We start from the raw sequence: 13,284 nt of genomic DNA, 5'->3' as shown, positions 1-13,284 counted from the left end.
TTTCTAAATATAACAAATAACCAAACTTTTGTGTTAATTTAAAATAAAAATAAAAAAAATAATAATAATAACAATAAAAATATTTCGTGAGAGTCGTACAAAATTGAATTATATATTATGTAAAGAAGAGAAAAGCTGTCAAATTTTACTGTCTATCGTTATTTGAACCTTAACATGGTTAGACAAACGTACGAATTACAGAAAAGGTTTCTTCAATCGTTTCTAAGTGTTATCTACTGTATAAATGTAAAATATAACATCAGAAAATTGAATTTATTCTCATTTTTTAAAGCATGAAATAAAAGAATTATTTTTACACTCGATAAATAAATGCATTATTTTCTACGTGTTATTCTCTTAGAACACTTATAGAAAAAAAGAAAAGAAAAGAAGAAGAGTTTTAAAATTTCACAAAAAAATAAAACAATTTCTTCGTGCCTTATCGTTTTTTTTTGAATTTTTATTTATTTATTACTATTATTGTTATTTTAAAATTCTCATTTATATCTAGTAATATTGAATTTTTAAATGTACTAAGGTAGAATGTATAAAAAATTTATATATATATATTTTTTACACTCTTCTACGAGGTACAAATATTATAAAAGAATAAATTTATAAAAATTTATTTTGACTTTTTCCATTATTGCATTTTCTTTTACAGGAAAAAAAAAAAGATGTCAGAAATAATGTAGTGATGGAGTGGATTTTTATTTTTGTTTTATTTAAAACTTTGCTCCTTCTCTTCCTTCTTCTCCTCCTCCTCCTCTTCTTCTCTAACATTTTTTAAAATTAAAATTGGATGATGAAAGTCAAGAAGTTTAATTTTTAACCTTAAAATACTTGATCATGATTAATAGAAGTGGATTTTTTTAAGTATAAAAATATGGATTAATGCTTAAAGTGAAGAGAAAAATATTTTTAAGATGCTAAGAAAAGTTTTAAGAAAGAAGAACATAGTTGAAAGTATGGTAAGAAAGGTTGTAAAATCGTGATTGTAAAGTCAAGTAGAGAGTAAGAAAGAATTTTTTTATTTTTATTTTTATATATTTTTAGCTAAATTGTCAAAAAGTTTTAACCAAAATACAGAAACTCTGTCGATTTCTTTTGCTCTTTCTAAGATTATTACTATAGAAGCATCGAACGGGGAGCTATCTAACAAATGGACATACACAATAAAAATAACTTCGGAGAGAGAGAGCATCACGTACTGTAGAATTTATCGATATTGCTTCTTCTACATCAAGCAGTATTATCCTTAAATCTTATATAGACATTGTAGAAATCCTATATTGAAATAGATAATCGTCTCAAATTTACTTGAAGCAATACTTCGTGTAGATGTATCCCGTACGTATCAGGATTTTCTAGTCGAAATACGTAAAATAATTGCCAATTTTTTATAATATTTCAATACTTAATAGTCTTATAGAGTGATTTTTATTAAAAATTTCAATATAAAATTTAATTAATTTTCAGAATTTCAGTGATATTTCATGACAAATGACGAAGAATTATTTGAGATTTTTGCGATAAAATGAGACTTTTGGGTGTTAAATTAATCATTAAATTGCTTTGAGGATTGAATTTCGTTCGAATAAATAGAATTTGTGTGGAGTTGTTTCTTAAATTTATCCTCAAGAGACCAGTCTAAGTTGATGTTTCTATATAAATATACAGTAGAAAGAAGATCCTATCAAGGGAAATGGAACCCCTGAGTTGACCACAGTTCTATGTTGAAGCTTGTAAGAAGAATTCAAAGGGAGTTGAACTCATACATGATGTATGCAATCAAAAGAAAGATAGGGGGATGAAGAAGGACAGATAAGCGAAATCTCAGTCTGTTAAAGACTCAAAGTAATCACAAACAGCTGACGGCCTCCATCTTAGCTTTCTATTATTAAAGCTCCAGTTTCCAAGCTTCTACTACATCATTGATGAAAACGTAAATATGGATTTGAAAACACCATTTATTAACTAATACCTTGTACAAGCTACAAATTGACGTTTCCATTTAAGCCTCATCCCTAGAGAGAAAAACTATATATATATATATAAAAACCTTTATATTGTAGACATAATGCAAGATACATTCTCATTAAAATTAAACTAGTGTTTGCTCTTAACAAGGAGAACATAAAGGGGCAATTAGCTTAATTTTCAACATTTTAAAATGACCCCTCTTGGGTTTTAAAGATACAAATCAACTATTTGCACATCAAATAACGTTGGCAAGCTTTCTAATTAGCTATATTTTATCCAATAACTAAAGCCTCTTATCGGTTTTATACGCATGGTAACTTTCTATACACTTCTTTCCTCCATTATTCTACCTCGGGGACAGATGTTATCGTGTTAAAGTTCACTTTTCCTGCACTAGAGGGCATTTATCTACAGTCTCCATACCCTTCTAGAGGGAGGGAGAACGTCTGTTTTATTTATTTATTTATTTACTTATTTCTTTTTATCTGTATATATATATATATATATTCCTGGCACCATTCGTGTTGTGTTTTTTAGATGAGGAAGAAGCGAATCCATCAAATCCGTTCTGGGATGTTAAACATCATATTTCATGAATGCCTACACATTGAATGCTGGGGGGAAAAAACAGGAAAATTCCGTATTTCCGACGTTATCCGGATAAACTTCCGACAAGGTTGACGATACGTCGGAAGTTCGAGATTTTTACAAAACGTTTGTTGACTGTATACATGATCTATCCTATAGATAGGGTCTGCTATTAACTTAGATTGAATGCTATAGAATCTGTACAATCTTACAAATTTCTGTTTTCTTTGTGTTTGTTTACGTTATTCCTTCTCTTCAAATGTAATTTTTATTAGAAAAAAAAATAATATTTTAAAATCTTCTTAACTTTTTAATTAATATTTTTCTATGTCTAAACTGAATTTTATTCAGTAAATATTTAATTTTTTTCAATTATTTTCAATTGTTAATTTGACAAAATTACTGTTCTTTTATGCTCATTTTCTTAATTATTTTCACTGAAATCTCCTGCATTTTATATTTTAATGCCTTAAAAATGGTCAAATCTATGCTTTATTGTTGATTTTTCTACGCTAACAACCTGTTTATTTTCATATATACATCTATATCCTAGAGTAAATTCACTTGCCCTCCTTCAATTTATATTCATTTAACTACAAGCGGGGTGATTCTTCCTCAACTCACCCTCATTTGTAATGCAATAATCCTCCCTATTGAAGGGTCTAACCTTCTCCATAATAGACTCACCCTATTGGGTTGTTATTCCCTTACATCATGCCTGTTCTTGTGGGCTATTTTGGACACATTTTCTAGAATATATTATACAGAAAAATTAAGTTATATCAAACCAAATTATCTTGGGGTGATGTTAGTCAGGGTTTTCTGTTATAAACGACCCAAATATATCGTACACCTGATCCAAAAATTATTTTTACAACCCATTCCGTTACTCATAAAAATAAATGTCCTCCCATGCCTTAATGGTGCAGTAATAGTAAGCTGTAATTGGCCTGATCAGAAAATGGATCCCTGATAAACATCAGTATCCTGTAAATGTCCCTATAATTCTTCCACTAGATATTCTGTAGGGAGATTTCCCCGTTTTGTATTTAGAAGAGATAAAGCCCCCCCATGAATCTTTCTACGTATTTGTGGGTATGTTTGACTTTATGGTCTACTTTTATCGTTCTGATATCAGCTATGGTGTCAAGGAAACTCCCATAAAGTGTCATTCCTGCTTCGGGTCTTAAGTAAATGATATAAGTCAGCATTCTACAACTATTTCCTGGAGCCTTTCCTCCATCCAAGATGTCTGAACTTTGTTTTCTTCTGCCTTTTTATCCATTTTATCTGATTTTCTTGCTGGAAAATGTCGTAGAAAAGTAATTTTTAAGACAAAAAATATGTATTTTTATCATTTTTATCAACTTTTCTGTACTTTTTCTCGTATCCTAATGGTTTTTTTCAACATTCGTCAGCGAAAACTTATTTTTTTTCTTTTCTTTTCGAGTAATAATACTCTTCTATAGCTAAAAACCGAACTTTTCTCTAATATTTTTAATTAAATATCAGTTTTTTTTGCATTTAAAATGTATAAAATGTGCAAAATAATGCTTAAAGTAGCTTTCGCAACGATCGCTTCGCGTCGCGTAGTGCTTAGCTTACTCACTAATAAATTAATTATAATAAAGTTTTTAGTTGTGTATAAAGAATTTATAAAAGTTTCCAGCGCAATTTTTAATAAAATTTGTGAATTTATAATGTAAATAACGAAGCAGTCATGTAATTACTCTTTAAGGATAAACGGAGAAGCGCGCGGAGCGATGCGACGCGACACGCGTTATCAGTAAATTACACACTAAAAAATAGATAAAAGAATTAAAATAATTTACGATTTTAGTACAATTTTATATAATAAATCTTATAATTCTTTTCTAACAGCACTAATTATTAAATAAATTAAAGATTTAATTCGATTGAAGGTCATCAACACGCGCTCACCAACTAAGCAAAGAAATTACTTATTTACAAAAAAAAATAAACCCCCAACATAAAAAAAAACAGAAAAAAATAAAAAAACACTCCTTCCCCCACCAATTTAATACAATTTTACAACAATAAATCTTAAATTTTATTAGAAAAATGATTAATTTACACAGCACACGAATGGAATCTTAATGAAGTAACACGTAAAATAAGCGATAAATAAAACTAAATAACTAAGAAAATTAATTAATTTAATATTTGAATAAATAAAAAACTTTATCCTTTATCAATTAATACATTTCTTATTCGATAATCTTCTAGAGATTTTCGTATAAAATGAATTTTCTAACTAGTTTCCTTGGATAGGCAGAGTTTGGTATCTGCCTTCAGAAACTAGTTTAAGTTCACATTTTAATTTAGATTCTTAGTATTTTTCAATATAAAAAGAACACATTCATCGATCCATACACTGTGTATTTCATCTTACAAGTACGGTGGTTTATTACGTTTGTAGAAGAAGAACCTTATCCTTGATTCATTCAACTGCCGGAGCACTTATTGATCTGGTATGTTTGTCGACTACAACTCAGTCAATCTTCAGCCATAAAATATCGTTTTATCTATCAAAAACGTCGTATTTACTTCCAACGTCTTTGCTTTCCAACGATTCTTTTCGTCTTCGCACATATCAGCAGTTTGTTTCATTTTGAAAGAATTTTTCTTAAATCCATTCTACTTGCTTCGATATTATTTATTAAATTGTAAGATTTAAGCTGAAAAATCTTTACGTTTATGAAATTTGTGTAATTTTCCAGGCTCTATTTGCAATTTTTCAGGCTCTATTTACAATTTTTCAGGCTCTATTTGCAATTTTTCAGGCTCTAGTTTTGCACATTTGTAAGCTCTAATTACATTTTTACACGTGTATTAATTGAGGTTTCGAGTTAACAGAACCTTAATACCTGCCTTATTTAGGATATTACCTGATTCTGTTCCATATATGATCCTATAATTAACCTTATCGTCTTTATGCCTCATACTTAAAAAGCCTCATTGATGACTGTAATGTCTTTCTTACTACTCTTCTCTTAAGTATCTGATTAGCTTAGCTTGTAAAGCCTGGTCAAGTAATTTCTAATTTCTTAATAATTTCCTAATTAATTCTCTACTGACTGTTGATCATATTGTGTTTATGATTTAAGGGGTTATGAGATTGTTTCATTGCTTTATTTACAGTAGTTTAACCTGTTTCTTGTCGCTATTCTAAGTTAGTATTTGATTAAAAGATGCTTAAAGGAAACCTTATTTACGATAATGCTTGATTAATTAGTGTATAGAGTGTTGTAGTTAAGATATACTTGATTATCTCCTATCTGTGAAGCCTCACTTAAATAGAAACCTGATTATCTATACCTTACTTAAGGTATTCAATCTCGCATGTAATGCCTTACTTATAATGTTACCTGAATAAACGATTACCATATATATATATATATACACCTAAGACATTTTCTATATTGTATACTACAGTACTTATGGTAATAGGTAAGTTAATTAAGATGTTATCTTATTATATTTATGACACTTAATTAAAGACGATATTTTTTATTATGCCCTATTTTAAGACGATATCTGATTAAAATATATATTTATGACACTGTAAGATTGTATCTAAGCATCCCATGCCTATGATACCTCACTTAAAACAATGTCAGACATCTTCATCTCTTCATGATGCTATCTAATCAGTGAATTTAATGTAATAATCTTTAATATCTAAATTTAAATTAGTAATTTTTGGACGTTTTTCATGGAGTGCAACACGTTAAATCAATAATTTCCCTTTTTTAAAGCTGTTTAATTCGTTATAAAACTTAAAATTTCATCGTGATAAGTACTAGAACGAAAAAAATCCCCCGTATAATTACTTGCAGCATCGAAAATACTTTAAAAGAGGAGCATTTCTTGAAGTAGTGTGATTAAACTACTCATTATTTTCCATTTATTGACGGTTGTTAAAGGTATGTTGCCTTAAATGTCTTTGTTATACGGCATAGAAAACATAAAACATAAGTAAAATCTTTTATTTAAAACATATTCTGCACAGTAATTATTGCCCCATCGACTTAATTCGATACAAAATGAACCATTTACAGAGTCACCGAGCCTCATAAACGATTGAAAACTTCGATAACTTCTCACGAAAATGCTCTACTAACTATGATATAATTAAATCCACTAAATTAACATTATTAAGTAAAAATTAATTAATTTTCTATACATAAATTTCATTTTCTATTATTTTACAAGGGTTGAATGCGCTAATTAACACAGAAAACAAGTGAAAATTCTCGTGTAGTAAGCATTAAATTTACTCTTATGTTAAGTCTATGTTAAATTTTACATAGTGCTTTCAGTTATTATGTAAATGTTATAATATATGCCCCATTATAAACATGACTCTAACCTATTTGAAAAGATTCTGAGGTTATGAATCATAGGTATGTCCCATATAATCTGTTTTATGGACAAGCTTGACAGCTTTCAATGAAATTAAATATCCTAGCTAATCATAAGTTTTAATATCTATAAAACCCCGAAATATTTTTATAACGTAATAAATAATATAATAATTAATCTATAAAGTTTATATGTTCTTACAGTGTTCTTGTGAATGAGCTATAGTAAACATCATTTCGTTATCCTTGATCTTCTCGTAAATTAGAAAAAACAGATGATTTTAATTATATGAATTTATCTTTAGATCCATCAGAGATGCTCCATCTTTAGATATGTCAAAGATGCCCCACTTAAATGCGTTGTAATATGCCCCACTCCTAAATGAATCAGGCAATTCCAATATAATGACGAGATATTTTAATAAATAAATTCATATTCTTCATGATGATGATGATGATGATGATGTATACCTTAAAATGAGTTTCTATATTAAATTTTTCATTAAAATTTTGGCCCATTTTACCTCTAAAACCTCACAAAAAACGAAGCATAGTTCCTAATTACATACACTAACTAATAGGTAGCAAATTAATGAATTTAAATCCCTTAAAATGAATTAAATTAAAAGAATAATGCTAAAAATAAATAATTAAAAGTTTAATCTCGTGTTTAATCCCCGAATAATATCTTAATGAATTCGTTTTCTTTTTTTTTTCTTCTTCTTCTTCATCCTTTACTCCTGGATTAAAAACATTTCCTACCTCACAAGAGAGTCGGTTTTCCAAGCGCAGTTAACATTCCCTATCTTAATTTAAAATTAAAGATGTTTTATAGGATAAAGACAAAAGATAGAACAGAGCAATGACGTTACTTGAAGAAAGTATAAACTTTAGCAACGTTAAAACCGGGTAACTTTATCCGTAGGATTAACGCGATGTTCCAATTTTTATAGCTCTCCGGATAAAAGTTGAAGGTATTTTTTGTAGTTCTAAAGATAAGATTTTTCTCCTCTTTTCTTTAAAGGAATCTCTTCTATACAACTCTTACAAACATACACATCACGGATTTTCTAAGGCGAAATAAATTGAGGTGCTGTAAAACTCGAATCAAAATCTTCAAATAAATTAGGAAAGAAGGTAGGAAGAAATGTTATTTTTTTCTTTAAATTTAATTTTATTATTNATTCAATTGGTTTATAAGTAATAATCAAATAACTTCTAGGAAATTCTAAGTAAAAAAATTACAAATAAATATACACTTTTTAAATTCAATATTATACAAAGCAGTAGAAATACTTTCAGAATGTTCAGAACATAAAATTAGTTAAACAATACTAGAAAACAAGTTCAAAAAAATTGAGATTTTATTTTTAAAATTTAGATTTTATTCACCATTACATAAGAAGTATACACGTATACTTATTTATAATATGTAGGTACATAAACACCTTTTCTAGATACAGCTGCCATCTTTTGCGTGTAAATTAAACTAGAATGCTTTAAAAAGAAGGTGACGAATATTGTTAAAATTTAATCTTTTATCAATGAAAGGGGAGAGAGAAAGAGAGAGAGAATCTCGTGTTTGTGTGAGTTGATAAAGATTCAAGTCGTCATCTCTGCTGATTCTCGAGGGCATTGTTCTTTGAAAAATTTACTGAAAAGCTTTACCACAGAACAATAGAGCTGTTATCATAGCGATAAACTTGCCCTACCCTTTTTACACCCCTTTTTTTTTATTTATTTATTTTTTCTTTCTCTCCTCCTATCTATACATAGAATACTAATATTAAAGCTGATCTTAGGGTAGGGAAGCTCAAGATCAGATACAACTCTACTATGATATAACTCGAGCATTGTCTGATAGAAAGTTTTAAGTTGATTTATCTGTTCATGTAAATGTAGTTAAAGATAAAGCTTTGTGTGCGGTACCTGGAGGCATTAGATTATACACTTTTAAACATTTTATATAACTTTAAAGCATCTCTCTCTGTTGATAAAGTTTGAAGTTGTTACACGCATTTTTCTATTGAAATTTTGAATGTTTTGACCTGTCTGAATGCTTAAAAATCCTTTGAGAAAGGTAAAAAAAAAACTTAATAATTCTATTCTTTTATAAAAATATTTTAAAAGGAAGCCCTTAAGGTGTGTTTACATTTTGATATAATTGCAGTTAATTAGGCTGCTTCTAGACAAACAAGCAGATTTTTTTATTATCTTAAGTAAGAAGAAAGAAAGAAGATAAATAAAGCAAAATATCTTTGCAAAACTTTAAAGAAATTAAAATTTAATATAAGAAATTATCTCTTTACATTCTTTAGGGATGATAGAGAAATATTAAAGTAAGGAAGAGCAGAAATTCCCTCCAAATTCTCTTCACAATTATAATTAAAATATTAATTTTATTAAAGGATATTAGAGAAATTGAAGCAAGAATTAACACAATAACTTCGTACAAATTCCCTAAATTTTAGGGGAAATAAGTTATTTAGGGACTTAATATATAATTGAAGAAATTTCCCTAAAACTTAGTTTAATTTCCTTGGAATTTCTTAAAGAAATTAGAGGATAAAGAAATTAAAATTTTCAGATAGAATTTTTTTTTAAGATTTCCAGAGGAAGACTCAAGAATTATAATTCAAAATACAGAAAAATTTCCTGATTTTTCCCTAAAGAATTTAAAATAAAGTTAGAAAAACACTGTTTAATTTCTTAAAGCGAGTTTAAGAATATTAAAATTAAGGATAAATGCATGAAGATTTCTTTCCTGAAAGGAAAATATATATGTATCTTATGGTTCCTAAAAAACAATAAATCTTATTTTTATCGAATCATATCAGACTCGAGATAGGATGAACGATAATGGAACAATAACATATAACAGATAGTTTGCCTTAAGAACACAAAGCCCTATTAATGAGGCCCCCATACTTTATTAAAGTTATCCAACGGCATAAAGACCTCATAAATCACTTTATAGGAGGTTCTATATCAAAACAGGTATATCGCCACCCTGAAGGGATGATAAAACATTTTAAAGTCGACCCACGCCAAATTTTTATTATGCAAAATCCATAGGAACACTTTTAACAACGTGTCAATATCCAACTACAGTTCAAGAATTCTCCCCCTCCCCCTCGTATAAGTAAATGAATGTATCACCTATTAGAAATTAGAGATAATCAATGGGGGGTAGGAAGAAGAAGAAGGAAAAAAATGAGGACGACGAGTGAGAAGAATAAAACGGATATGACGACACAACTATTGATCCGTTCTTATCTCGCGGGAACCTGCGAAACTTTTAAGATCCGACTGAGGAAACAAGTCTTGTCTTCTGATCAAGTAAAATCCTCATACTCTGATAAGGCTCCCTGTTTGCTAAGATAACACTCTGTACACCGCAACTATAGGAAATCATTCAGGTCAAGCAAGGATTTAGATACATCTACTTTTCATTGTCTTCTTGTTTCTCTCTAATACCCCCCTACTGATAAAACATTAGATGGGCTAAAAATTTACAAAAATTGATTTTTAAACTTACGATTTAATTCCGTGATTCATGAGTTTACTCTTCGCACCCCTTTCTTTAAAAGTGTAATCGATTCTCTTAAATGGCACCCCCTCTCTCTTAGGTGATCAAAAAGTCTCCTCCTTTATCAAGATATAGATGTAAAGTTGCCTTATCTTTATAAATAAAGTGACTATTTAGCCCTTAGAATAGCTTCCTGTTTTTGTAAGTTGAAGAGCCTTCTACTAGACTGCAATTCCTCCACTCCTTTTTTTTTGTGGTTTAAAAAAAGAGGTCTTTTGAGGAAGATCACGCTAAGCCACCATAAAGCAAAATTTACTATTCTCTTCTACTCTAGAGAATTACCACGGATGGATAGCCCACTCACCAAGGAAGTGATGCGGCCTACCAACTTCCTGTCTAGAGAAAGAGATTACCATTCGGGAAAGCCCAACTTCCGGTAAAGCTATGTCAGAGGAACCACCTCACTACCAAACAACTCTTCTTCATATCGTCACAATGTCTCACATCCATTTATCTTTTATTTATGAACAGATTAAAAGAAGAAACATTAATAAGAAAATCATCAGAATTCTTTCTCTCTCTTTCTTCCATTCTTGCTCTTCCGCATCCTTTCGGAAACGTTACACTCGAAGCCATTTAGTGAGAAGAATAAAGTAACTATACACAATATCTTATTTTTTAAGATTAAAGGAAGTATTTTTCTTTAATTTTACTGAGAAATAATGGCAGATGTTGTTAAATAGTTGAGAATTATTATATTTTTTTTCTCTTTCCTTCTTTCTACCGTGGGAATAAAATTTCTTGAAAAATTGAATTCTTTTCAAGATATAATAATACTCGACGGCTCTTTCTTGCAGATATAATCTGTCAGATGGACTGATTCACTCTCGAGTGTCACTTCTACTCGTACTAAACCATTGAACCCGCTTTCTGATTCTATTTGTATCTATCCGAGCGTAATGATTTGATTTACTAACTCCGATAGTCTCACCACCTGTCTTCTACTTACTGAAAACTCAACCTATGTATGGGGTTTAGAAACAATTTCAACTTCCCAGACATCATCATAGTGCTAGAATAAGAAACAATGTAGCCACTGTTCTTCAATAAAGAATTATTATCTTCGTGCAAGTGCTTCAGATAATAGGATTTCGCCGTATAATGCACACTTAAGACAAAGCTTCAGAAAAGTAATTTTTCCCGTTTATTCTTATAAATTTTTATTTATTTATTCTGTTTTTCTTACGTTTCATAATGATTACAGTCTAATTTATGATGTGAATTAATTTATAAGGTAGAAAATTGTAAAATTAAAGTAAAAAGTCAAGAAGATCTGCTGGAAGAACTTCATGATTTCCAAATGGCTCTTGTAAAAGAATTAATGAGAGATGTAACAAAAAGAAGGAAAAATAAAATATATAATATTTTCTATTGTAAAAAAAACTTGTAAATATTTTAAATAATAAAATAAATAATAATAATAAAATATTGTAACTCCTGTAATCTGAAGCAGAAGTTTCAAGTCTCAATCGAGGTTCCATAACACAGACGTCTGCAAACTCCTAAATTGATGATCAAAGGTAGGACTTTACCGAAAGGTATTCATGTAATTATCCCCCCGGAAGATATCCCAGAATGTAATGCGCTCGAACGACAATTTATTGATGATGATTTATGAGCGGGACCACAACCCAAGGTGTGGGATTAATATCGGTAGCGTGACATCACGCTGCCATTTTTTTAATACCACTCCTTGGCCTTGGTTGACCCTCGGATCGAATCGATATATATATATATATATATAAGGCGCTCTTCTACACAAAAATGAATGATTTATAGATTAAAAACGTCAGATAAATTGGGATAAATCAAACTAAAAGTATGCCATACACCTCTAGAACTTTCAACGTCCCTTTCTTTCATCTTTTCAATGCATCCCCGTTTCAATAGAGTTCGTATGTAGTGTTGAGAGTATAAGTTCCGCCCTATTCTAACACCCATTGATCCTTTACATTATTGTCCTTTAGGTGTGAGGAATAGAGGGAGAGGAGAAGAAGTGAAGCTACGACACGAGGTTCGAGTTTCTTCATTGTTTCTTGACTAGACCTGCGGTTACAAAGACTTTCTTGTTTGTCGCTGCCAACTATTCTCTGAGCCACTCCTGTGACATACAAATTGGCTTCAATAAGTAAAATGGATACACCTGATCACTTTGGCACAACTTCTATTCTGTGAACGTTTGCAAAAAGCATTGTATCACAAGAACACCTGGACTTTGTTAAGTTTTGCTTTTTATTGGGTTCGAGTTATTTTTAAAGGAGATGTTAGGGGAGGGAAAGATATGTAATTATTAGGTCCTATAATGCTTTTTTTCCTCTTTCTGATCTGCTCCAAGCCTGTAGTTTAGAAGCCGCCATCACAATAGTGGCCTTTGTAAGTAAACTATACTTGTACTTCCTAATTTTTTAAGATAAATTTACGGTAAATATCCTTCTAAACCCGGTTTAAGTATAAAAACAACATTCAATATATATAATTTGCATTAAATTTAAAATTTTGGTAACCTCAATGATTCAGCTGACAAAAAATGTTGCAAATAACGAGTTTAAACAGTTTTAAACGTGTTTAAACTTGAATTTCTTACATTATGATGAACTTAGTAATATAATATATTTATTTTAAATTTAAATTAAACATTTATAATTAAATTATAACGTATTTTTTCAAGTTATAACTGATACCCTTATTCTTATATCACCATCTGTTGAGGAAATTTATAACTAAAATACAATTTTTTTT

General features: G+C 29.6%; 1 long non-coding RNA gene across 1 annotated transcript; it reads left to right on the top strand.

The window, feature by feature from the left end:
- The first annotated feature begins 8,019 nt into the window (after positions 1-8,019).
- Positions 8,020-11,068, top strand: LOC111636520. The gene is made up of 3 exons (XR_002758550.1): positions 8,020-8,093; positions 10,820-10,921; positions 11,017-11,068. It is a non-coding gene; the product is annotated as an uncharacterized LOC111636520 (long non-coding RNA).
- The last annotated feature ends 2,216 nt before the right edge of the window (positions 11,069-13,284 follow it).

The sequence above is a fragment of the Centruroides sculpturatus genome, unplaced genomic scaffold (genome assembly GCF_000671375.1).
Source record: "Centruroides sculpturatus isolate CEXI.00-Female unplaced genomic scaffold, Cexi_2.0 scaffold100, whole genome shotgun sequence".
NCBI classification, from domain to species: Eukaryota; Metazoa; Arthropoda; class Arachnida; order Scorpiones; family Buthidae; genus Centruroides; species Centruroides sculpturatus.
Note: the sequence above shows the minus strand (reverse complement) of the source record. Positions and strands in the feature narration are given on the sequence as shown.